At 34.8% G+C, this 24203-nt stretch overlaps 1 protein-coding gene across 4 annotated transcripts in view; it reads right to left on the bottom strand.

Annotated features, from left to right (window-relative positions):
* Positions 1–24203, bottom strand: part of FOXN2 (forkhead box N2) — a 66137-nt gene that overhangs the window by 35486 nt on the left and 6448 nt on the right. Inside the window, exon 1 of one of the 4 annotated variants that reach the window (XM_072768283.1) lies at positions 10690–10803. The exons of the other annotated variants lie outside the window; for them this stretch is intronic. The gene's annotated coding sequence lies outside the window, so the exon portion shown is untranslated. Of the gene's footprint in view, positions 1–10689; positions 10804–24203 lie in introns of those variants that run through there. 4 annotated transcript variants of the gene reach the window in all.

Here is a 24203-nt window from a genome sequence, read left to right as displayed (position 1 = left end):
AATCCAAATAAAAATGGGCAGAGGACCTGAATAGACATTTTCCCAAAGACATACGGATGGACAAGAGACATATGAAAAGATGCCCAAGGGAAATGCAAATCAGAACCAGAGGGAAATGCAAATCAGAACCAGAATGAGGTATCACCTTAGGCCAGTCAGAATGGCTAGTATCCGAAAGACAAGAAATAACAAGTATTGGTGAGGAAATGGAGAAAAGGGAACTCTCATATACTACTGGTAACATACAAATTGGTCCAGCCACTGTGGAAAACAGTTTGGAAGTTCCTTGAAATATTAAAAATAGAAGTACCAAAGGATCCTATAATTCTTTCTGGGTATTTACCCAAATAAAACAAAAACACTAATTCAGAAAGATATATGCACCCCTATGTTTAATGTGACATTATTTACAATAGCCAAGGTATAGAAGCAACTTAAATGTCCACTGTTAGGGATCCCTGGGTGGCGCAGCAGTTTAGCGCCTGCCTTTGGCCCAGGGCGCAATCCTGGAGACCCGGGATCGAATTCCACGTCGGGCTCCCAGTGCATGGGGCCTGCTTCTCTGCCTATGTCTCTGCCTCTCTCTCTCTCTCTCTCTCTGTGACTACCATAAATAAATAAAAATTTTAAAAAAGTCCACTGTTAGATGAATGGATAAATAAGATATGGTATATATAAGCAATGGAATATTTAATACTCAGCTATAAAAAGGCATGAAATCTTGCCACTGTGACAACATGGATGGACCTTGGAGATATTATACTAAGTGAAATGAGCCAGACATGGAAAGACAAATACCCTATGATTTCACTTACATATGAAATCTAAAAAACAAAACAAAACAAATAACACATCAATAAAAAGAGAAATACGCTCATAAAGAACTGGGGGTTACTAAGAGGAAGTGTATAGAGAGATGGGTGAAATGAGTGAAAGGGATTAAGAAATACAAACTTCCAGTTATAAAATTTATCATAGAGATGAAAAGTATAGCACAGGGAATCTAGTCAATAATATTGTAACGTACTGAGGGGCACCTGAGTGGATCAGTTGGTTCAATGTCCACCTTTGGCTCAGGTCATGATCCCAGAGCCTGGATTCAGGCCCTGTGTGAGGCTCTAAGCTCAGCAGGGAGTCTGCTTCTTCCTTCCTCACTGCCCCTCCCCGTTTGTGTTCTCTCAAATAAATAAATTTTTTCTAAAAAAAAGTTTTATATTGTAATACACTGGGGGGCACTTGGCTTGCTCAGTCAATTAAGCATCTGACTCTTGATTTTAGTTCAGGTCATGATCTCGGAGTCCATGCTCAGTGGAGAGTCTGCATGAGGATTTATTTCTTCTCCCTCTGCCTCTGCCCCTTCCTCTAAAATAAATAAAATAAATCTTAAAAAAATAGTAACATTGTAATATACTTATTGTGATGAGCATTTTGTAATGTATATAATTGTTGAATCACTGTTTGTACACCTGAAACTAATATTCTGTCGACTGTATTTCAAATAAAAAGTCATATTCTTTGACCTAATAATTCTACTTATAAGTCACTTCAGTGAAATAATCCTACAGAGGAAAAATAGATTCTCTTTCCTCCTCCTCTGTTAGAAAAGTACAATTTACACATTTTATTACTAACTAAACTGAAGTGCATCTATTCAATCTAATAGTCATTAAAAATGGTCTTCTTGAAGACTGTAAAGTAAACAAAAAAAGCTTATTAAGAATTGGTGAAAAAGTAAAAATACATAAAACACTAACAGTGGTTTATATTAGCAACTTGGTAATTTTTTCTTCTTTACCAGTTTTTCCTTAAAGTGTTTATTATTTTTATAGTAAAAAATTAAAATATACTCAAGGGGGAAAAGGTTGTGTTAAGATTATTTTTAGTTATAGTATTTCCACTTCACAAAGAATCAAATCACAAAAAGGTCATGGACTTATCAAAAGCTAAGCCAAAAACAGAAGCCACAAAAAAAAAAAGGCAGCACAAAAAACCAGAACAACACACAAAACACAAAACCAACCAAAAAAACCCCAAAGAGAAGCCACCTCTTAAATTCAGTACAGCCTATTCTGCCACCAAGCTTTTCTGTAACACAAATTAGCTCACTAGTAAATAGGGGAAAGATTTTAGTACAATGTGAAAATCACATTGGTTTCTAAGTGATTTTTACCAGCCTATGTTTTTGCAATACTAAATAATAACAGCTGAACCCAAAATAGGCTAACATAGTGGAAAGCTGCAAGCTGCTGAAAATACAGTATTGTACACAATTCTCATTCAACCCATGTTCTTCCTCTTGGCACAGCTTGGCCACATGCATTTTCTTGGAAGTGTTAATGAGCTCTTCTCTCCAAATCTTAATGCATTTTACCCTGGCCTCCATAACCAGTAGCATCAACCTTTCCCTGCAAATCCATCAGTCTATTTTCATCTTTAAAAAAAAAACAAACAAACTAAATTGTAGTATTTTAAAATTTGCAATAAATGTAATATATCTTTAAATATATTCTAATATTCTTTTAAAAAATATTTATCCATCACACACACACACACACACACACACACACACACACACACAGGCAGAGACAGGCAGAGGGAGAAGCAGGCTCCATGCAGGAAGACCGACATGGGACTCGATCCCAGGACTTGGGGATTACACCCTGAGCAAAGGCTGATGCTCAACTGCGGAGCCACCCAGGCGTTCCAATATTCTAATATTCCTATTAAAATTTATTTGTTAGTGTTCTAGTTACAAAGCTTCATGCTTTTAGGTGAGTTGACCCATCAGCTGGCACAATATTTTACTGTTTTCAGAAATATATAATATGTAATATTACAACAGAAAGACCTGTATATTTCACAATATTAAAAAACAAACTTTTACTTTTGTTTTTTTTTTTTTCAAACTTTTACTTTTGTTTGTAAAATCCTAACTTCATGAGAAACTGCTTCTTAAAATGAACTGAAACCACTCAGTAGCAGGTCATTAATAATGTGTGTGGAAGTTTGTTTCATAAAGCAGAACAAGTAAAGAAATAAAAGGAAATCTGGCTAGTGATGTAACATTTCCTTTTATTAATCTTTTAAAAACAATACTTCAACAAACCACACATAATTGTTACACATAATAAATATCACTCAACATAAGCATTAGGGTCAAGAGACTAGATGTGGGGTTTGAAAACAATACTCGAATTTCTTAGGAATATAATTAGCATAACCCGAGTAATGAATACATCCACTAATAAACCAATTCCTAAAAACCAAGACAATGCTACAAAAAAGTAGGTAAATGTACAAGACAATTTTGCAAAGTACACATTAGTGTTAGGCCTCCAAATATTCTACATTTCAGGAAAAAAACTGAATTTCTTTAGACAAGAATAATTTAAAAGCTGAGAGTTCAGGGATCCCTGGGTGGCGCAGCGGTTTGGCGCCTGCCTTTGGCCCAGGGCGCGATCCTGGAGACCCGGGATCGAATCCCACGTCGGGCTCCCGGTGCATGGAGCCTGCTTCTCCCTCTGCCTGTGTCTCTGTGCCTCTCTCTCTCTCTGTGACTATCATAAATAAATAAAAATTTAAAAAAAAAGAACTTAATATAAAAAGCTGAGAGTTCAAACAAGCCCAGTAAAATCACTCTGCAAACCTCTGCCTACATCTTCATTGTGCAAGGCCATGGCAGTATCTTGAGAAGAGGGTTCAGAATTAAAATGTATCATTTTTTCACATCTGTGTAGCACATGCATCTCTCAAATGTATCTACTAGAGATTTGTGTATTTCCATCCTAATTTCAATATTACAATGATACTAGATATTCAATATTACAGTGATATTCTACTCTAGGACAAGAAAAATAAAATTCCATATTGGAATTCTTGGATCATTTCCCAAAAGGTTAGAGGAATGCACTTTTGCTTAGGTCAGTATTAACAATGTTCTGAGAGGCAATGCTTGACTGAGCTTAGAGAAGGGAAACTAAGGTACAGAATTTTCAAAATTACCCTGGTATTACAGGTATTATAAAAGCTATTATTGATAACTCTTTTGCCCAAAATAACTAAGAAATTTTCTAAACACAAAATGCTAATTATTACCACACACATTTTTTTTTACTTATTTTATTTGTCCATGTTTTTATTTTTTTAAAGATTTTATTTATTTATTCATGAGAGACCTAGGGAGAGAGGCAGAGACATAGGCAGAGGGAGAAGCAGGTTCCATGCAGGGAGCCCGACACAGGACTCGATCCCAGGTCTCCAGGATCAGGCCCTGGGCTGAAGGCCCAGGATCACTAAAACCGCTGAGCCACCCAGGCTGCCCAATGTCCATGTTTTTAATTGACTGTATCAAAGACTAGGCAACAAAAACATTTTTTCTTTATAGTTTTACCATGTTAGGATCCCTAAACATTATTTTAGCCCTTTATATTTTTAACCATCATATAAAATTGAATTGTACTGAAACTTGTTCCCCCCACCACCAAACTCATTAACATTATAGCAGCAATAATTCACTTTTACAGAGGACTAGTATTCTACTTTACAAATATACTAAATTTATTATACTCTTGAAGACAATGATTTATGTCTGAGGGTATTACAAGTAGCATTTGTTCATAATTCCTGGAATACACCTGCTAAGAACTTTTGAGGTACACAACTAAAAGCAGAACATACTGGGTGGAATTACTGGGTCACAGTATTTTCTCTCATGACAAATTACTACCAGGAATGTATGGGCATTCTGTTTACTCCATGTACTCATCAAACTTTTTTTTTGCCAACCTAATGACTATGAAATTTCATCTCCTTATGTTTTAATTTGCATTTCCCAGATTAGTAATGGGAGTTGAATACGTAGGTATCTCCCGCTTTTCAAAGCTTTTATTACACCACTTTGCTTCTACTAAAGACCTATATTAGTACTTGTAGAAGAGGATTTTCGCTGTTAGAAAAAGGCAAGAAGTAGACAGAGTCTGTTTTGAAGTGTCCATTACAGAGACATGCATACCTTGAGCAAGGAGGGTGGCATGCCAAGCTCCTTTGCCAGGGGATCTATACTCAGCACCTCAGCACCAACCTGCCATAGCTCTGAACTGTACCTATGGGCTTCTGTGGTTTTCTTGATTTATTTTGTGCATCCCTTGGCAAGATGCATCCTGAGGTATCAGAAAAGCCTATGAGAATGTTGCCTTTGGGAATGTTCAAAAAATTTTCCATATAAATTAATGGTAATTGCTTCTTCACTTCCATTTTGGCTTCCTAAGGTTTTGTAGGAAAAGGGGAAACCTGCATATAAGAAATCTCTTCTACTAATTGTCTATTGCAGTCATTTGTTTTGTTTGTATACTAATCCTTACATGTGATTCAAATATCTTTCTGTAGTAGATGGTTTGTCTTTTTAGCCTATTAGTTGCCTATGAATGAAAAAGTTATTGGGACGCCTGGGTGGCTCAGTGGTTGAGTAAACTGCTTTTTGGCTCAGGGCATGATCCCAGGGCCCAGGGTCAAGTCCTGCATTGGGCTCTTTGTAGGGAGCCTGCTTCTCCCTCTGTGTTTCTGCCTCCCTGTCTCTCATGAATAAATAAATAAAATCGTTAAAAAAAAAAAAAAGTTCTTAACTTTAATATGATGGAATTTATTAACCCTTTATTTCCTTTATGGTTAATGTCTCATTTACTAATTCCTTCCTAGAAAAAAATAAATAAATAAAAATAAAAATAAAATAAATTTTTAAAAAAAGAATTCCTTCCCAGGGTGACTTAGTGGCTCAGTTGGTTAAGCATCTGACTCTTGATTTCAACTCAGGTCATGCATGATTTCGGGGTCTTGGGATCCAGCCCCACGTGGGGCTCTGCAATCAGTGAGGAGTCTGCTCAGGGATTCTCTCTCTCCCTCTCCTTCTGCCCCTCCTCCAGCTCATGCTCTCTTTCTCTAAAATAAATTAAATCTTAAAAAAAAACCCAAAAAATTAAATCTTAAAAAAAAAAATATCCTTCCTGTTATGGGAACCAATCGCCATTAGACATGCCAAGAATGAAAGGCCTTTACTTGGACCATTTCTCAGGGTTGTGTTTGCTGCAAGCAAACCTGAAAGATGACCTAACATTTCCTCCCAGACAAAAAGCAGTTTGAGCTCCATTAACATTTCTTCTTTCATTCATGAGTTATTTAGAAGAATGCTTATTAATTGCCATGTGATTTTTTTTCTTACTAATTTCTAACTTAAATGGTCCATAGGATACTAATCCTTTGAAATGTGTTAAAACTTGTTTGGTCCCACCCAGTATGTGGTTGATTTTCATGAGTCAGCTGATGTTTGCACTGACTGGATGAAACAGATGTCCACTGAATTAAGCTTGTTAATTACATTGTTCAATTTTTCTATATTCTCACCAATTTGGGGGGGGGGGTGGCACTGTTTTCTTTATTAAATACTGAGGAAGATATATTTCAATCTCCCATTATGCTGGTGAAGTTAGTCTATTTTTCCTGGTAGTTCTGTTAATTTTTGCTTTTTTTTTTTGTGGTTATGGTTGTAAGTGCATACAAATTTAAAGCTATTATTCCTGGCAAAACTGAAACATTTACCATTAATAGATCAATTCTTTTCCTCTAGTAATTCTACTAGTTTTAACATCTACTTCAAATGATATGCCAGCTTTCTTTCTACTAATTGCCTGGTATATTTTTTTCCATCATTTTACTTTCAACATTTTTTTCCTTTTGTTTCCTTTCAGTCTCTGCTTTAAACCTCATAAAGCTCAGGCAGGGTGACTTCACTTATAAAAGTAGTTATTTCTATCTATACTCTCCCATGTAAATTCATTTATCACTTAATAAATTCAACAAACACTACAAAAAAATAAACCCCACAGAGCTGAACATTTTAAATATAAGGTATAAATATATTTACTTCTAATGCCTCATTTGGTGCTCTACTCTACATTTCTTTCCTTCTTTTTTTGCCTTCTTTAAGATTTTTTTACCCTGTTTTTTTTTTTATAATCTATTAGTTTGGAAATTATATTTTTATTTCTATTACTAAAGTGTTAACTTACAATTTTTACCATGCATTCTTATCAAAATCCAAAATTACCTTTAATCTGAGTAATAAAAAGATCTTTTGAATACTACATTCGATCACCTTCTCCTGGTTTATAAGAACAGGTATTTTGTAAATAACTAAAATAACTGGCATTTTGGTTCTAACTTTTATTATTTATAGTTAATAATAAGTAATATTATTACAGTTAATTTTTATTAATTTATCTATATACTGGGATCCCTGGGTGGCGCAGCGGTTTAGCGCCTGCCTTTGGCCCAGGGCGCGATCCTGGAGACCCGGGATCGAATCCCACGTCGGGCTCCCAGGGCATGGAGCCTGCTTCTCCCTCTGCCTGTGTCTCTGCCTCTCTCTCTCTCTCTGTGTGTGACTATCATAAAAAAAAATTTTTTTTTAATTTATCTATATACTTACAACTTTCTTTGATTATTCATTCTTGAATCTCATTCTTGTTATGACCATTTTCCCTCTACATAAAACATGGTTTGCTATTAAACTTTCAGACTTTATTTACCTGAGCATGTCTTTATTTTACCCTCTGTTTAGGAGACATTTTTGCTAGCTATGGAATTCTAGGTTGAACTAGAATAGGTTATAGTTGTTAGATTTATTTCCACGGAGTATTATATCATTTCATGGTCTTCTACTTTCACTATCATTATTAAAACCTGATAGTCCTCTAAAAGTGTTCTGTTTTCTCTTAAAATTTTCTCCTTTATTTACTTCTTTTATGTTTTCCATTTTCTTTTCTGTGTTGCATTCTGGATTTCTTCAGATGTTCATCTCTCGTACCAATTTTTCCTTCGGTGGAGCCTATTTACTTTGATCTTTTTTTTTTTTTAAGATTTTATTTATTTATTCATGAGACACAGAGAGTGAGAGGCAGAGACACAGGCAGAGGGAGAAGCAGGCTCCATGCAGGGAGCCTGATACGGGACCCGATCCAGGTTTCCAGGATCATGCCCTGGGCCGAAGGCGCTGCTAAACCGCTGAGCCACACAGGCTGCCCTGATCTATCTTTTGAATTTTAATTTCAATTACTATACGTTTTTATTTCTAGAACCCCTGATTCTTTATGAAATATCTGCTCTTTTCCTCATTTCAAGTTGTCACTGAACATATTAAATGTACTAATTTTATATTTTATATCTGATACTTCCAAGATATGAACTACTGGCAAGTCTGATTCTGCTGATTCTCTTATATTATGCCTTGTTTCCTTGGATAGTTTGTAAATTTTTATTATAAGCTACTCATTTTTATAAAAGATTTTATTTACTTATTTGAGAGACAGAGAGCATACACATGAGCACAAGTATTGTGTGTGAGTGTGTTGGGAGGTGGGAAGAGTCAGAGCAGAGGGAGAAGCAGATTCTCTGCTGACTAGGGAGCCTGATGTGGGGTTTGAAAGGAACTCCGCGATCACGACTTGAGCCGAAGGCACTTAACCAATTGAGCCATCTAGGCGCCCCTAAGTTACTCATTTTTTAAAAAGATTTTATTTATTCATGTGAGACAGGGAGAGAAAGAGAGGCAGAGACACAGGCAGAGGGAGAAGCAGGCTCCAAGCAGAGAGCCCGATGTGGGACTCGATCCCGGGTCCCCAGGATCACGCCCCAGGATCCCGGGTCCCCAGGATCACGCCCCAGGCTGAAGGCAGTGCTAAACCGCTGAGCCACTGGGGCTGCCCCTAAGCTACTAATTTCCAATAGAACTTTACTAAAAGCAATTCTTTGATCATGATGACTTGCGTGCTTCTGTCAGGTCCCTGGGAATAGTAACAATGCAGGATCATTTTAAATTCTTAGTTTGAGGTTAGTGTGAATTTAGGCAACCTGTGTGAGGGCTAGTTTGTGGTTAACAAATCTTCAGTAGGGATTTTATTTTTCCTGTTAAGAGCAATATTCTGGAAAGATAATTTTGTCATCTCTAAGGACATGAAGGGAAAGAATATCTAGATCACTCTTATGTCTAGAAGTTATAGTCCTGTGGGGCTCCACTGTAATGGGGAAGACTATTTCCTGCTACAGTGTTTTATCTGGGCTGGGTCTGGGCTTGCTTCCTGATACTGACTTCCATAAGGCTAAGAAAACAGAAAATCCCTTGATTGGGTAAATACCCTCAAGGCAATAGCCAGCTTCAGTACTCAGCTTACTGAGCTGGGTTCTCGCGGGGTTTCCAATTAGTGTTCGGTCTAAATATTCTTTACTTTTGTGCCAGGGCACTGATGCATTTTATCGAGCATTTTAGGTTGTTTTCAGCAGAAAAGCTGGTCCAGGTATTTAGTTTTCCATGTTGCTGGAAACAGATGTTTATATTAGTTCCTGATGGCAGTACCACTAATCTGTTATCCTGTATCTTAGAGCACGGTTTCTTAAATTTCTTCAGCCTCAACACACTTAAGGAATTTGACTCACTCCTCTATCAGTCTAAGAGTTGCTCATTATGACAGTAATTCCCAACTGGAAGTAGGTAGAGGACATTTTCCTGGAGGTGGAAGGTAGTTAATCAAAACTTGTGTACTTTTTTTGTTTTAAGGAGGATGTTTCATCCCTTTTAAAAATCATAATCATTAAAGACAGGAAAGATATCTTAACCCCTTAACTATGATTCAGGCTTGTCATTATAAACAAACTTGGTAAAAAAAAGTTATAGGAGGGCAGCCCTGGTGGCACAGCGGTTTGGCGCCGCCTGCAGCCCAGGGTGTGATCTCGGGGTCCTGGGATCGAGTCCCAAGTCGGGCTCTCTGCATGGACCCTGCTTCTTCCTCTGCCTGTGTCTCTGCCTCTCTCTCTGAATAAATAATTAATTAAAGCTTAAAAAAAAGTTATAGGAGCTATTCTAGTATATAGGACTATTTGCCACTTTATTAGTTATTTCTCAAATTCTCAAATCAAGGTGTCCCATGGATATACACTGGGGGCCAAGAGTTTTTTGCAAATTTTCATTTTGTGCTTTTATTTTAGTAACAGTATAAAAATGTATTTTACTATTTTCAAAGAGAAAGACTTATTTAAAAAAGCTACTTCAGGAACTAAAGTCAGTGATTCTTAAAATGGGATCTATAATTCTTTTCTTTAAAAGAGATCCATGTATTATTCAAGGTGAGAAATACTGCTCCACGCTAAAAGGCTTCACCTTGCTATGCTTGAGTTACTGGATTAATCTTCTTAAGTTCATTATATCCTAGTTTTCATTTGTACTGCACTCACTGTACCTGATTATGCAGGTGTGGGATCCCTTATCTAAAATCCTTGAGGGCAAATATATTTGAGAATTTAGAATATTATGGAGTTTAGAAAGGAACTACAATGCAAATATGTTATGTCAGTGAGATGTGAGGCAGAACTCCATAATGAACATTTTAATATTTCCGTAGCAAAATGCAGATTTGCTAAGAAAAGGGTAAATAAAGACCATCAATAGTTTTACATCAGTTCAGATCATATTTTGCTACTAAATAACACTATGAAAAAACTTTGGTATTCAGAGCATTTTGGATTTCTCCATCATTAACATGGAATTATATACTACCATTATCTGTTACAGACTAGAAAGCAAAAAAAATTTTATTAGAATTTCATATAAGATCACAGTAAGATCAAGAAGTGCAAAGAGCTCACCTTAGGGTGCATGAATTTAATGCATAAGCTTTGATAATTTTTCTCCCAACTATTTAGGGATCTCTTTTTGTCCATTTGTGGTTTAATAGTTGAGGATACAGAATAAGTAACTTCCTGATAAACAGAAAATACATATTATGAATTCTAAAATGTCAGAAATACCTAAATGTATACAGATATTTAAACTATCTTGCAATGTGGAGAAAAGGTAGAGAAAGAGAAGTATAACATATATACTCTTCAGAATAACCTCTCTTAGTCCTCCTTCAAAGAAGATTAAAACAAAAACAAAAACAAAAACACCACAATCCTTTTACTCCTACTACATTCATGCCTCTGTGGCCATATTTTACCACGGAACCTAACAACTATGGCACGACTGTAAAATCAAAGGCTTCCTCTTTGAGAAAGGAATTAATACATGTAATACCAGGAGATATTTAACAGAAACTTGAAGAGACAGTATAGCTGAAGTTAAAATTGTGAAGGATAAGCAATTTCATATTATAAAAAACAGTAAAATCTAAATCACTATTCTTGATATTATAATCACATCTGGTGGCAGTAAAGCAGAGAGTTGAGAACATGAGCTGTGAAGAGATACTGCCTGGGTTCAAATCCCAGCTCTGTCACTCAATAGGCTATAAGACCTATCAATTTAGAATTGTAATAGTACTGACTTTCCTAAGACTGTTAATACAAATTACATGAGCATATAAAGCACTTTGAAAAGTGCTAGAGAGTAAGTGCACGATGAATACGAGGTACAGAGATGATAATTATTATTACTGTTATTAATTTTTAAAATCATTATTAGTTTCCTTCCTAAGGTAGATTTATAAATGGTACATCTTATAAATACAAAAATTAAAATACAAAATCAGTAACAATACTTTATGCTTTGAAATTAAAAAAAAAAATCAAACCCTAACTTTAAGAATGGGTTTCCCTTATGACCAATGACATTGGCAAAGCAGCCACCTGAAATAAGGACTTCTCAGAAGAGTGCTGCAATAACAGTTTCATCATTCTCTTTGTGATTCGACTTTCACTTCCTTATTCTATTGGTTTCCATGCAACTTTATGTTATATCAATATTTTACCAATCTTGCTCCATGAGAGAACTCTTCTTCAAATCTTTCTAGTTTAAATAAACTAAAAGAAACTAAATCATATAAACTTTTAGAACTTTTTTAGTATTTTGTATTAATGGCCTCCAAAAACTCTAAGTTCATGTATTAACAGCTCTGCTTGATGCTAACATTCTCATACACAAAAAGATAATTTATAAAAAATAAAGAAAATGCACTACCTCTAAAGTTAAAAAAAATATTGAATTTTCACTAGTAATGACATTCTCAGTAACAAAAAGAAAAAATATAGTGGCAAATATAATGTTATAGCCAAAACTGAACAGAAATTTAAAGATCTACATATACAGTACATTCTTTTGTATCCAAAGAATTCAGAATCTACTAGCCTTTTACAGGATTCTTATCAGGTTAGAATATCCAAGATAATAATCTCTTCTTTGAAGATATTATAGTATTGTGATTCCAGAATAGCTATAGTACTTGAAAAATATGGGTTCAAAAAAAAGGAGAAAAATATGGGTTCATAAAAAAATGGGTTAATGAATATAAAATTTACTTAAAAACGTGCCAAATCAGGCTCTCGGTCCAGCAATTCTCATGAATATGAAACTTTTTAAGTGCATGCTTTAGTAATACAGATCCATAGCTATAAATAAGGAATAACTGCAATTAACTCAATTCTATTAATGATGTGTTTAATACTTCTAAAAAGTGCTTTTCAATACTATTGAGTCTCCTGATGTTATATTTTTCAACTTTAATTTTTTATCTTACCTATATTACAGTTCTTCAAGTCCTAAATCTAAGACACTATTTGTGAAATAATTTTTTAATTGTTAAAAATTTATTTTGGGGGCACCTGGGTGGCTCAGTGGTTGAGCATCTGCCTTCAGCACAGCACGTGATCCCTGGGTCCTGGGATCAAGTCCTGAGTAGGGCTCCCTGCAGGGAGCCTGTTTCTCCCTCTGCCTGTGTCTCTGCCTCTCTCTCTGTGTTTCTCATGAACAAATAAATAAAATCTTTTTAAAAAACTAACAAAAATTTATTTTTAATTCGTTATATTACCTAGGAATTCTCATTAGGAAATTTTTAAAAAGCACCAAGAAATACTCAGATCAAAATAAAATATTAGTCAATTCTTGATATCCCAAAGCAAATTTATTCCAATTTTTTTCCTTGCATGCCCCCCAGCAAATCATTGAATATTTCTTTTCTTAGCGTATTTCCTAGATTTACTCAACAGCATAAGATCATAATAAGCTCAACATAAAATATTTTATCAGTTTACAAATACTAGTTATTTTGTAAATCTTAAGAGTTCCTCATTTTCTTAAAAAAAGGAAAACCCGAAAAGGGTAATGAGGAAAATCAATTTTGCTGTTAAAAGTTTTTACTACACTAGAATGAAAAGGCACTATGCCATCTGTTATGTTTTACTAGAACTGGGAAGAAGATGAAACCAACACTTGAGCAATTGCACAGAGAAACCCTGCAGAAGACTTGCTGTCAGTCCTAGGCTAAAAGCAAGGGATGATTAACCTTGAACAATATGGCAGCATCTGACCTACAGCATCTCAGAAAGTTATTTCTCATCATTTTCACTATTCTAGTCTAGCTTTCTACTTAAAATCAGTCTCATTATAAATACTTTAAACATGTGAATTCATCAAGCATGTGACAAATGAGTATTATTTTTTGGTTATATTTAATTATATGCATTTACAATTTCTAATTTTATCTTTTTACATGGCCTTAAGAATTTGGAAACTTTATTTTTATTGACTTGCCTTCTTTCCTCCTACCAATAACTTAATGTCATAAGTAAATCAAACAATCCTGCAAATGTCAAAAGAGCCACCAAAGAGTAGGCCCCATCTTAGATTTGTGGCTTTCCTATCCTACTTTAAAGTAACCAATATAAAAAACTATTTGACTTGGGGTAAGACAACTCTAGCAAAGGGAAATAGTCATTCAATTTAGTCAGATCACTAAACACTGTTTTCCAAAGAAAAAAGCAAATCTACCACAGAGACATGGCACAGTACAGAATTCCAAAATGTTTGTGATTTTATTAGCAGGGCCTGGCTATTATCTCAGTTCTTTACCATAATTTAAGCTTTCTCTGATAAAGATAAACACATAAAAGAAATTTCCATTCAGTTTCTCTCTCCTTTCCTTACCTCCAATCTCCTTGAGAATAAACGATTTTCATCAATTAATTAACATAAAATACCTTTTCTCAACCCTGGAAGCCACAGAATTATATTTCCTGGATTTATCCAATAGTATAAGTTTATTATATTAAGCATAACATAAAATATTTTAGCAGTTTACAGATAATTATTTTCTAAATCCTAAGAGCTCATTTTTAAAAAAGGAAAATTTTACTCCTGTTAATTTACCACACTGAGAGTAAAAACAAAATGTAACATTTATTGAGCACATACTATTCGCAAGGCACTGTGTAACAAACCTAACACACACTAGAACTTTAATGATATTCCATTAACTCAAAATATCTGATAATGTTGGTAACCCCCAGGAAAGAAAAAAAATTAGATGTATAAAAAGAAGGAACTCAATCTTTCCCTTTGAGTAACAATAACATCTTTGTTTTGATTAAGATTCCCTATTATAAATACTGTCATCCCATAAAATCCAATACTGAGAATTGGAGGGTCGATTCAAATACCAAATGTACTGCAAAAAAAGACGTGTGTTTGACTATAATGCTACATGATGTCATGTATCCAGGACAACTGAAGCATTATGGTCTCTTAGGGATAAAACTGCCTCTTGGTCATAGATTTAGGTGACACAGCATGTGATCCATTGTCTCTACACAAAAAATGTGTGCAGCTGCATTTTCCAGTCAAGAAAGGGCGGGAAAGGGGAGGGGGGATGCAGAATACAAAAGGGTCAAAGATTTGTTTCATAGGGAAACTGTTTTTTCAAAAAGGGATTAAAAAAAAAAAAAAAGAAATAAAATTGAGTGAAGGAAACGACCTTTCTTGAACTAATGCTAAAAGCAGAAAACACTAAATCTGAGGGAACAAATTCTGTTGTAATCTCCCACCGAATCCATTTTTCTCCTCCTCCTAACTTGCCCAGGTACACGGTATAAACCATGATTTAAATCCATCTCTATCTAAATAATTTTGTGCTATTGTACACAGTACATGGACTTCCCCTACACATTGTTGCAGTATTTGTCTCTTTAAAAAAGTGTCTCAGTTGTTCATCAGTTTCTTGGGGAAGTTAAAATGAAGCAATAGCTTTATAAAAAAATAAAAAATGAAATACACTGCTTCTAATCAGTAAACAAACCAGGTATTTTCTGTATAAAGACCAAACACGTTTCCTTAAAACGAATGGTGGCATGTAACCTTGCCTTTCACACACAGAAATACTGATTTAAAAAAGCAGTACCACAAAGATCTGATAAGGAAAATGGTTAGTTCTAATATCAAATGTTTTAAAAAAACTGATTGACAAAATAACTTAAAAACTTCTAATACTATCTAAAACAGCACTAATTTACTTTACATGTTATTAAATATGATAGGGGAAAAAAGCACTACTAGCTCTCAGAGTAAATCCAGCCTAGAAAATCCATCTTTTCTCAACCATTGGAACTGCCATCAATGTGACATCCAAAGGAAAACACATTAAAGGCTGGAAAACACTGACAAAACAGAAATAAAAAAATAAAAAATAATCACTAGTGGAGGAAAACATACATGCCATCTAGAAGTCACCTATGCTACAAACTATACAGTAATCAGTTCACTAACCAACCAGCCCTTTGGTCCTCTGACAGTTCTATACCAGCCACATTGGAAAAGTAGTGTTTGTTGCAAGGAACAAAGTTACAGAAACCTGAAAGTCAACAGATCTAATGTCCTAAAGTACACAAGTAAATTTGGTTGGCATCTGAATACAAACAGTAAGTATTCTGTGTCATCAAAATTTATTTATATAGAAATTACTTTTAATGCTTTGAAATAAGCCATAATTAGTCAGTCATGCAGTAAATCTCCCACAGTCAATTAAACTGTTCCACTGAAAAAAGGCATCTTTTAAAGGAACATTCAAAATTTGAAATAAATTTAATAAATGCAGAAAATGATATCTTATCTTACTAACAGCCTTCTATATCAAATTTGGAGAGCAAACGTAAAACTTAGGACTCTGACAGTTGATTTAATATATGGATTTTATATGTAATTCTAAGAACAGCACAAGTGTGATTAATTAAAAGTATGATATGAAATAAGTACATTTTATTTTTTTTAAGTACTTAAGACTCAACTGACCCTCTATCTGTAATTACTGAAGTAAAATATATTTATGCTAAAAATTATTAAAGATCTTATTAAATACACTATCTCCAAGGCATTGTAAAAAGTAACACTTAACCTAATAAACTTTCAAATTTCTAAATAAACTTATTCAGAACATAACTAAATTCTAAATAGCCAATCAACTGTAGCCCTATGTAGTAAAGAGGTCTAGCTGTCACTACTAGTAGATAGGATCAGCTACTGAATGGATGTTAGTTCTATTTGATATTAGAGAATACTGACAGCAAAATGGCTGCTTTTTTTCTTGGAGGTAGATCAATGTTTGTGGTGGTAGTGATGGAGTGTGTATGTGTGTATTTGTGTTCTGTTTTGATCTCTTGAGTTCGACTTGTGAGATATTCAAATATAGTTGTCATTTGGGATAGATGTGATTTAAAGTTCAGAAGACAGGGCAGCCCGGGTGGCTCAGTGGTTTAGCGCTGCCTTCGGCTCAGGGCCGGATTCTGGAGACCCAGGATGGAGCCCCACGTCAGGATCCCTGCATGGAGCCTGTGTCTCTGCCTCTCTCTCTCTCTCTCTGTTTCTCATGAATAAAAAAAATAAAAATAAAATAAAAAAGATTTAAAAAAATAAAGTTCAGAAGACAGGTGTGGTCTGGGGATAGATTTTGGAGAAACAGTAAAATCTGAAACCTGCCAATTTTTCTCCATTTTCACAGTCACAACAATAGTCCAGATCAATACCATTTCTGATCCAGACTGCTATAATAGTAGTCTACATGAATGGTACCCCTTATAATCGTGTTCTGCACAAACATACACAGTTTCTCTGACAGTATTTTTTATATCAGTCTCCTTGTATCTAGGCCTCATCTTCTATTTATCTATTCTCTAGAATATAATCTCATAAAATGCAAATCTGACATGGTCCCTTTCTTCCTTAATCCATCAAGGGGACCCTTAGGTCCAAACACAGTATATGAGATCTGGCATAATGCAGCCCCTGTGTAACCTCTCTGGCCACACCTTTTGTCATTCTTTCCCAGATTCTCCTCATGTTAGAAGTCTGAATAGGCCCATGCTTTCCCCTCCCCCAGGGCCTTTAGAAATGTTATCCTTTGCCTGACACACTCTTCATTTCACCTAGTCCTGACTGCTATTTATCATTCACATCACAGCTTACAAATCTTAAGTGAAACCTTCTCAACATCCCAGACTAGACAGGGTCCTAAATTCTGCCTTTCCATAATATCCTATACTTTTTGATAACATTTATCACCCGAGATGGCTTACTATGTATCTTTCCAAACCGAATGAAAGCTACATAATGGCAGAGATGATTGTTCTGTTTACTGCTCAAGTATTTGTTGTCTGTCAGATCTTGGTTCTAGCTCTACTACCACATAACTTGGACATCTATAAAATGAGATGGTTGGATTTTCATTCTATACTAACCTAACTACCATCAAAAACTGAAATTTGAATATTACCAGCTTTCCTGCAGATATATATATACAGTAAAACCTTTATATCCTACCCATATGTACATTTGCTATGTGTATATATAAATCATGTACACATGAGTTATGTAAATGAGAGAGCTAGTACTTATATAAAAAAAGTTCACTGAATGCTCATTGATAGGAACTGTTTTAAATGCCTTACCAGTATTAACTCTTAAAATCTTCGTAACAACTCTACCAAGCAGTAGCCATTATTAGTACCCATTTTATATGTGGAAACAGATACAGAGAGATTAAATGGTACGTTCATTATCACAAACTCTAACATAAAACAAATGGGATATAGGCTCAGGGAATATGGCTCCAGAACTCACATTCTTCACACTACTACACTAGCTGCCACCCTGCCTATTATTCCATAAGTACACGAATGAAAAAAAGTACATACTATCATAAATACATCTTACTCAGCATCTGTATCCTCAAGCTAATCCTCTACTTAAAGTTAGTTCAAACTAGACTACCTCTGTCCGAATACTTCCTGTGCATTTCTCTATTTATATCCTTGCTCCTGCTAGTCCAACATCTGCATTGTCTACCTTCCCTACAACCATTCAGCCAAATCCTAATGACAAATCCTCCATGCAATTACTACCAGAACTTTTTAGAGATGTTTATTTCTCCTACTATGTTCCAATTGCATTTATATGTCCTTAAAACACACACACACACACACACACACACACAAAATGGTGGTTATTTGTGTCAATAGCTCAAAGCAAAATGAAATTACTTTATAAACACTAAAGCTCTATGCCTTAAAAAAGAATTACTCCAGAATGAAAAGAGAGAGAAGAGAAGAGAAGAGAAGAGAAGAGAAGAGAAGAGAAGAGAAGAGAAGAATGGATACAACAACCCTAAGTAGAGTACTGTGAAAAAGTATACTTTGGCTCTCAGTTGCTACCAAGTAGATTAGACATGCAAAGCCCAAATTATACCATATTCTTAATTTTTTTCAACTCAATAAAGGAGATTTTCCCCCCAAAGAACAAAAATTTGAAAGGTAATATTATATTCATTAAAAAATATTTACTGAGCAATTAACATTCAAGTACAGAACACTAGGCTAGATAACATTTTTCCATTCTGCTCTGTGAGCCTTTCACTTCTTAAATTTTAGTTCTCCACTTAAGCATTTGGAAAATAGTATCAGAAAACTTTTTAAGCATTAATCATTTTAATTCCATTTGAGCAATATGCTAATTGGAAGTAGTAATTAAAGGAAGTCTAGAGTAAAACCATTTGTATGAAGCACTACTAATGGAAAAGTCTACAAAAACAAAGAAATAATGAGTTTATTAAAGGTAATGATAAACCATTTGTAAACCTCTATTATAACTAAAAAATTCACCTTACCTAAACCCATTCCTTGGGGAAAGCTGGTTCCTACATTCTGTGTTCCCATACTAGTCTTGAATCTATGTCTAGAACGGTATGCCTCACACTACAATTATTTATTTACATGTATCTGATTCCTAACATAAAGTATTTGCTATTTGTTAAATAAGTATCTTTACCTTGAACTTTTTGTTCTTCTAAACATCAATCAAGAGACTGACTATCCCATTAAGCTTTCTGATTATTTCATACTTCTGAATTACTATCTTACGGAAAGGAAAAATCAACAAGTTCTCAAAACCCTAACCAATTCTTCCTCCATAATTTAAGAATAGCCCTAGGTGTAAATGATGTAGATTAGCTTCTAAATACTGGAAAGAGCTAACGCATTAAATGTCAAAGCACTAACACTTGTGTATTTACAACTGTAAAATAATCCCATGACCCCTTCAAATTTCCCAAAGGATCTTTAACAGACTTTTAAATGCTCTCAACTAAGAAGAAATAATTAGGGCAGAACAACAGGTTCAGAGTGCTGTGACATATAAAATTAATGGACAGCATTAAGTGGCAATAATTTTAGAAGTAGTAAGTTTTTTTTGCCAAGATTTTTTGGGGAAAAAAAAAAAGATATAACCACTCCTTTAAAAATTTCAGGAAGATTACAGAAAACATCAGCTGTGGTGGCAGCAAATTTTTGATTCCTCGTGAATCTTAACATAAAACAAAGAGCAACTAGAGAGCAAACCCAAAAACCTATGGGTAACTTTTATGACACTATTTGACAGTCTCACCACAAACCCCGTAATACAAAGGACGAAACAAACCACCAACAGCCCCAACCTTTTTTCCCCCAACTCTGCCCCCAAATTGTTTTCTATTGGTGTCTAAGTGAGAGAAAGCAAGGGGAAGCAACAATGTGTATGAAGAACTTGAGAACAGAAGCACAAAATAGCCAAAAGGTATTCAGTGGAAAGCAGTGAGAGACAATTTGTGAGAAGCTAAGGGGTTCACAATAAGGCCTATAAGCCTGAAGCAGTCTGGTCCCCTTAGGATGCTTGAAACTGGAACGTGGGGCTATCTTCCAAGACAGAGCCTACACTTAAGAGAAAGTGTTGGGGCTGAAAATAAAATTGAGCAGGTTATGGACAAACAAGATAAAGGAAACAAGATAAAGGAAACAAGAAGGTCCAAATAGAAGTGTCAGAGTAGAACAGAGCCAGGAAATCTGAGAAATCTATCATTTTTTAAATGATGCACAAAAACAACAGAAATCTGTGAAGTTGGAAGAGCTATCTGAACTAAGCCTCCTCCCAGAAGTTCAAGAAACTATTTTGATATAAAGAAACCAAAGTATTGAGGTTGAATATCATACAAAATTACAATAAGAAAAAAGAAACAGGAAAATAGTCAAACTCATAGAAGCAAGGCAGAGGGGGAAACGAGTTGTTCAATAGGTATTAAGTTTCCATTATGCAAGATTGAGTAAGTTCTAGAGATCTGCTGTAAAACATAGTGCCTACAGTTAACAATACCGTATTGTGTTTAAACATTTTGAACAGGGTAGGTCTCATATTATACATCCTTACTCACCCCTCTGCACAAAGTAATAAATTATTTATTTTATTTATTTTTTTTTAGTAATAAATTTTTTTAAAAGGGAGAATAAAATAACATTCTACAATGAAAGCATGCCAGAAAGGGATGCTCACAGGAAAGATAAAAATGAGTTTATATTTCAAAATGAACTTAAAAATATTATACAAGACATTAAAGAAAAACCTGTATCAAAAGCTCAGAAATGAAGTGACAGCATTCAGGAAAGAGTCTGAAATAAAAGGGAAAGAATAATTTCAGAAAAAATATATAAAAGGTATTTAAAAGTTGATTTAAAAATAAACCTATAAGATAAAGCCTTAAGAAAAACAGAAGGTGAAAAGAAAACAATCAAAAAGAAATGAAGAAGATGGGTGCAAGCTTAATTATAGTGTCTAGGTATATATACTTGATAATAAAACAAAAAAGAAAATTAAGAGAAAGTGCTGGGGCTGAAAATAAAAGTCAGGAGAAGCAATTATTTTTTGAAGTTAAGTGAGTTATGTTTGGGAAGAGGCATATATAGAAGTGCTTCTAAGGTGGCTGGCAAAATTCTATCCCTTAACCTGGAAGATGGTTACAAGGGTCTTACAATAATTCAATAAGCTACACATATGCTTTCTGCATTTACATTTTATTTTATAGTAAAAAGGATAAAAAAGGAATTTAGGAAAATCAAAAGCTACTTTTAGGTATCAGTAGACAACCGTAACAAAAAACTTGGGAGTAATCTTCAAACCAACTTCATAAAATGACATGGTAAACCAAGAGACAAATATTCCCACAATGTTTTGTCCTTATGTTTGGCAAACAGGATGATGAATCAAAAGTCTATTGTCTTACTATATAGTACCTACTTGTTCTGTTTCGCACATGTAACACATACTTTAAAAAGTATCTCACATTGATTCTTAGAACAAACTGCAACTAATAGTTAAAATGTATAAAAGATTTTTTTCAGTTAAGAGATACTCTAAAACTCCTAAGAAACCTCACCTTTGTGATAAATATGGTAGTCTTTAAAATAAATATAATTCAACAAACATTTATCCAGAATATATTATCTCTGAGGTATTTACACTCTAGTTGAAGAGATAAGTAACACCTACAATAGAAAGCTATATATAGTATGCACTGTGAGAAAGTTACAGGGTACTGTGGGTTCAGAAGAAAAAAAGGCATTTTACCTGCCGTACTGCATTAAAATTTTTTTTTTTTTGCATTAAAATTCTAACCAGACCTTTCTCATATTCCTCCAGTCTACCCGCCCCAGTAATGGCAGAATGATCTTCCAAATACCAAATGTCCTTTTAAAAACTCTTCACAGAAAAAAAAAAAAAAAAAAAAAACTTCACAATAAATAACAAAATAAATAATATAAAATAAAATAAAATAAAATAAAATAAAATAAAATAAAATAAAATAAAATAAATAAAAAACTCTTCACAAAGTACAATATACAGGCAATTCAAAAGCTTTACAAGGACAAAATAGGCAACAAATGAGTGAAATTGGTCCAGTGTAAGACAAAAAAGAATGATGGAAACTGCCAAAAAGAAGATAGCTCCTTATAAATTTTAGCCAATTACCACTGTTTAGGAACATGAAAAACCAATGTTGCTACAAGGTTCAATTTTCCAGAAGATGACAGAACTCTAGTCACTTAATGTGAAACATACCAATATTTAAATATTGGCAAAAAATGCAAAATTGGGAGAAAAAAATACAACCCAAACAAAACACTGCTGCAGGCAAAGTCTGCGAACTCTGCCTTCAGAAATGGGTCTGACATTAATATTCCAATAGCTGGCTCCCGAATGTCTTCAAAACTGCAAAAATGATTGTCTTCCAATTTCAAAGGAAAAGTAAACAACTCTCTTAAAAAGTTTCTCTCTTAAAACATTAGCACCTGCTACCATTAGTTTGCTAGCAAGAGCTAGCAGATGACAAAACATAAGAAAAAGGAGAAAAGGAACATTTATTTGATAGCCACCTCAAAATTACTTAACCAGTTTTTGGCTGTTATTGTTTTATCAACAGTCATGTTTATGGGCACCATTTTATACTGCATACATGTTATATGGTCAAATTTTCTATTGCTAAAGATGTTTCTAAATCATATGATACAATCAAAAATATATACGTATTTGTTCTTTAACAAAGGGATACCATGAAACTCCAGAAAACCATGAGCCTAATAAAATCTAAAATCTTTGGTACAGTAGCCTATAAGCTCCCAGGAAAAATCTGGCTCCTGTTTGCCACTATTTCACACCACTTCAAATTTCCTGCATATAGTATGCTCTTTCATTTCGTCAGGTTTTTTTTTTTTTTTAAGACTTTATTTACTCATATGAGAGAGAGAGAGAGAGAGAGAGGCAGAGGGAAAAGCAGGCTCCATTACAGGGAGCCTGATGTGGGACTCGATCCCGGGACTCCAGGATCATGCCCTGGGCCAAACAAAGGCAGGCGTCCACTGAGCCACCCAGGCTTCCCCTCTTCAGGATTTTAGATGTATTTAAGGCTCTCACTATTCCCATTTGCTAAAATTGCTTAACATCATCTCTCCAGTCTTCCTTGAATTATCTTTTTCCATCATGCTTCCTTAGCACCCTATATAGAACCCTATTATAGGGGCCCCTGGGTGCCTCAGTCAGCTAAGTGTCTGCCTTCGGCTCAGGCCCTGATCCCAGGGTCCTGGGATGGAGCCCTCTCGGGCTCCCTGCTCAGCCAGAGTCTGCTTCCCCCTCTGTTCCTCCTTCTATGTGTGCTCTCTTCTGCTCTCTCTCAAATTAAAAGAAAGAAAGAAAGAAAGAAAAAGAACCCTATTATAGAACTTACTTCCTATTTATGACATTTTTACACTTGATCCTAGCCAAAAGGCTGAGGAGCAATTACATTTTTATAAAGATCCATGATATACACATATAACTGAAACAAAATGAAATTACACCTTTCACTTACCACATACAATACACTGAAATTTTCTATTCCTTTTTAATAGAAATGCTGATTACAGTTTACTACATTGGTTCTATCATCCACATAGGAAATATTGCACTACAAATCCTTGCAGGCAGAACTCAATATACTTATTTTTATGCTCTAGTATAGACCATTTAGTAAGCAAATGTTTAAATAAATAAATAAATAAATATAGCAGCATCCTATACTAGAAAAGTCAGAGCAAGGCTTTGAGATCAAGCAGACCCATCAGCCAGCAATCTTATAGAATCTCTGAGAAATGACTTAACCTCCTTGAGTCTCAAGGAGTTAATACCACTTACTTAACTCATTACAACAATAAAGTAGTAGCAATGCTAGAATAGGCAGTCTATAAATTAGGCATCAAATGAGAGAAAATGGCCTGTAAATACTAGTTTCCGGTCCCTATCTTCTATTTTTCCCTACTCCTTCCGGGAGGCAGATCAAGATGCAAGTGTCTCATCCTGGCAAATACCCATTTTTTAAAAACTTCAGGTCACAGTACATACAATATGAATTTTTTTCAAAGATTTATTTATTTTAGACAGAGACAGAGAGAGAAGGCTGAGGGAAGAGGCAGGAGAGCATCTTTAACCAGACTCCCCACGGAGCATGGATCCCATGCCGCTAGATCTCAGGGCTTATAAGATCATGACCTGAGTCAAAATCAGGAGC

Source organism: Canis lupus, chromosome 11 (assembly GCF_048164855.1).
Source record: "Canis lupus baileyi chromosome 11, mCanLup2.hap1, whole genome shotgun sequence".
In the NCBI taxonomy this organism is placed as follows: domain Eukaryota; kingdom Metazoa; phylum Chordata; class Mammalia; order Carnivora; family Canidae; genus Canis; species Canis lupus.
The sequence above is the reverse complement of the archived record's forward strand: the minus strand, read 5'-3'. Positions and strand labels throughout refer to the sequence as shown.